Source organism: Pteropus vampyrus, unplaced genomic scaffold (assembly GCF_000151845.1).
Source record: "Pteropus vampyrus isolate Shadow unplaced genomic scaffold, Pvam_2.0 Scaffold35, whole genome shotgun sequence".
Taxonomy (NCBI): Eukaryota; Metazoa; Chordata; class Mammalia; order Chiroptera; family Pteropodidae; genus Pteropus; species Pteropus vampyrus.
The window spans coordinates 7,796,832-7,800,860 of NW_011888816.1; positions in this window are offsets into that span (position 1 = coordinate 7,796,832).

Consider the following 4,029-nt stretch of genomic DNA (forward strand, 5'->3'; position numbering starts at 1 on the left):
GAGAGTGAAGGGACCATTCGGAGAAGAGGTCTATGCTTTCCAGAAGGCATAGGGAAGTGTGGAGGGGGTTGGCTAACTGGGAGTGGGCCTCCTGGAGCTGACAGAGCTGTGTGGATGAGGTAAGAGGCCCCGTGACTGAGGTCCACACTGATGGAATGCCTGCTTAGGTCGATGTTGATTGTCCCTTGGGACTGCCGTGTCACAAGTTCTCTTTAGGGTATACTGAACTTGAGATGCCTGCAGAGCATCCAGGACATGGAGGTGCAGTGGGTGGTGAGAACTACAGGTCTGAGACAGAAAAGAGAGAGCCACGCTGGAGACACAGACGTGGGAGCCAGCAACCGACTGATGCTTATGGAGACCATGGGAATGCATGAGTCCAGCCAAGGGAGGAGGGGAGCGACACTGTGTATGAGGAGACAGCCTAGCACAGAATTCAGGATTACCACAGGATTAAGAGAGATGAGATTAGAAATGTCACCCAGGAGAGAGGGAAGAAGATGCACAAGTCATGGGGCCATGGAGGCTGAGGGAGGACACCACAGCAAATGTTGCAGAGAGGGCAGCCAACATAAAGACAGGAAATTTGCCACCGATTTAGCAACAGTCATTGCTGTCCTGGCCATGGCAGTGGCTCTGTGAAGGAGGAAGCTGTGGGGGATGCTGTGGGGTGAAGCGAGAGTGGGAAGAGCTGGAGAAACTTCTCCCCTCTGTATCGCTTCCTAGCCGCGGTGGCACCTTAAATGACTTTCTCAACCCTTCTGAACCTTCATGTTCAACCTGGAAATACAGATGTTAATACTAATCTCATGGGGTTGCCATGATTAAGTAAAATTATGTAGAACACTGTATTTGACAAATAGTAGGTGTGCAATAAAAGGTATTTATAGTAAACATGGCATTTATTATTGTCATGCTTCGCTATAAAAGATTTGTAAAATAAGTTTGGAGCAAGAATGGGATGTGGGGTTAATAGATTTATTTCTGTTTTTTTGTTTGTTTGTTTGTTTGTTTGTTTTTTACCATGGACTATACTCACTGGAGCACGTTTAGAGATTGAAAATATTGCTGTAGAAAATAAAGAAAACTGTCCCTGTAGAAATGAACCCATGACTTTGGCCGTATCAGCTCCAATTACAAGGAACAGAATGGACTTGAAAATCCTCAGCTGTGTGGGGAACCACCACCAGGGCTGCCAGAAAGTGTGGCTGTTCAGAAAGCTTGGGAAATGCCATCCATAGCTGCAAGAGGCCTTATCACTCCAGCTGTAAGATGCTTTCTGGAGTGAAATGGTGTTAATTATACAGCCAGGCTATGATTTTCTGATTTGTGCAACAATATCTCTCAGAAAAGAAAATAGATTGTCATGCATTGGATTCCTAATCCCATGCCTAATTTTGTCCAAGCTGCTGTCAATCTTGATGTGTTACCTGAAGGGAAAACTTCGATTTCTGAAAAATGAATCCTATAGAGTTTTTTATGACCCGAAGAGACTTGTGCGGCAGGCACAAGCCAGGCAGGTTGGATTGTTGCCAGTTGCCTTAAGATGCTGAATATAGTAAACAAAAAATGCTGACCTTGACTCACTGCCACCCTGTGCCCGGCAGTCTTTTGCCTTTAGCAAAGTCAGTTTCCGAAAGTCTAAATTAGCATCAGAAATAAATAATAAACAAATAATACGCAAAAGAGTTAATTATGCATATAAGTGTCACTGGAGCATTTTTGGTCCAGCTAAAGTTCTGCAGGAGAACCATCCAAACTTCAGCCAGGCTTTGGGAAGAGATAGGGTGGGATGGGAAGAGCACAAAGGCAGCTTAAGATGGTTTGCTAGGAAACACACTCACCCAAATTTTTCAAACTTAACTCAGTTTACCTCCTTCAGGAAGTCCTCCCTGATATCCTCAGGGTTAGGTGGCTCTTATTCGTGTTCCCAATGCCTCCAGTGCTTAAACTCTTGAAGCTCTTATTTATTAAAGGCTTCAGAATATCTCTACAGGAATGGGTGAATGAGCTTCAATATGGTGACCTCGGGCTGCTTGAAACTGTAGTCTTCTATCCTTTCACAAAGATTTGACGAAATACCAGTTGTCCACGTCGACAGTTGTGAAGAAGGGGCCACTGAAAGATTAAGGAAAACCTTAGCGGTTGGCACAGTGCCTGCATGTTATAAGTACTCAGGAAGAATTTGCTAAATTTTAATTGATGGAATGATTTTATTTGTGGTCTGAATCATCTCTTGCCCCTTGGTTCTTTGAGCTCAGGTCTCTGACTGTGTATTTCCTTCCCTACTTGACCCTTTGTCCACTGCTTTGAGACGTCCTCAAGGAAGAGAGAGCAGGTTGAATTGGTATCAATCAGAAAAGGACTTATAAAGAAAGAGATGAGAGATTCTAAACTGGTCTCCAAAAAGAAGTTAAGATTTTGGACAGTAAAAATAAGGGGAGGGCATAGTAAGTAGTAAAAGAATTCTGAACAAATTATGAGAAGAGGACTAGGGAGAGGTCTGCTGTGACCGTGGTATGAGATAGGAGATTGAATGGAAAGGAACCTAGGACCATATTCTGGGGGGCCTTGAATGCCAGCTCCAGGGCTTTGAAGATAATTAGGTAGGCAATGGGAGTCACGGCCCCTCCTTCCATATCATTCCTCTCTCTTGGCAAACCTTCTCTGCAGGTTGGGTCATAGCTGCCCCACATGCCTTGGTTTCAGCCACACTCCAAAACACTGCTTGAAATCAATGCCTTTCAGGCCCAAAGTAGAATTTCCAGGACAGAGAGCCCAGTGACCCAACTTGGGTCAGCTGTCCAGACTGGTTCAATCAACTGTGGGGGAGGATAGTGTGGAGATAGGTCACGTGATATAACCAGCTCCAGACCCTTTCCTCTTGGCTGTGAGGTGGCACTCTGTTCAAATAGGAGGCAATCGTGAGGTGGAAAGATACCTTAAAATGGACCTCCTTTGCCAGTGTGACCTCAGGAGTTCAGAGAGCAAATGGTATGAGTGTCCACAGGAAGATAAGGTCACGCACAGCTTCAGAGTTCTTGCAAACTTCCTGCCATCAAGGATTAAGGACTTCCAGATGTATGGGAGGGCACCCTAAATCTTCAAAGGGAAATCACCCACTGGCAAAGATAGGTTGGGAAGAAAAGAACTGACACCACATCCAGCAAGTGTAGGTTTAGCTCTTCATTAAGGACTAAAATATTGTTCTGTTCACTTGTGGTCTGCTAATTTCTGCAAATGAAGTAAAATTAAAAGAAGCTAAAACCAGAAAATGAATTCATAATTTATAGACTTTAACACCAGGCTCTTTGCATCCTTGCTTGCCCTGGAGGAAAGATGAATAAATGTCTACAGAACAGAGTCAGCCTGAGCAGCCTTCCCATTCAAGATGCTCTGCTCTAGCACAATCCTTGGAGGTGACCACACCAGTGGCCAAGCTGGCTGTAGGGAGTGGCCTGCAGGGGTTGCCAGGCTCTAGGGCCTTGGTGGGATGGGAGGGTCAGCACCATCAGACCTTGTTTTTCCCAGAAATAGTCCCAGTGTAGAGAGGAAGCTAGAGTGTCAAACACTGTCTCCACAGCCTATAATTCCAAAAGGTGGAGCATGTTCTCACAGGCCTGAAGACACCTTAGGTTGTTAAGGGCTGAGACCTAGAAAAGACCATAGACATCCTCTAGTTCAATCATAAGAACCTGAGCCCTGGTCATATAGCTGGGCCTCAAGGCAGGTCTTTCAGACTCCTAATGTGGTGTTCCTTCCACTATGCCCATCACCTCCATGACTCAGCCTTGCTAGAGCTGATCTTCTGTAGTGAGGTAGGTGCTTGGCATCGGCTGGGACCAGTGTCCACAGGATGGGAGGCTTGCTTTGGTTACTGCCATTCAATCGTCATTCACCTTCCCACTTTTCATCTTAGTGAAAGGTTCTTCCTTCATGCCTTTTCTCCTCGTCTTCTTTTTTTCACTCATTTATCATCAAATATTTTTTGCACTGCTAGTATATGTCAGGCCCTGCATGAAGACCATG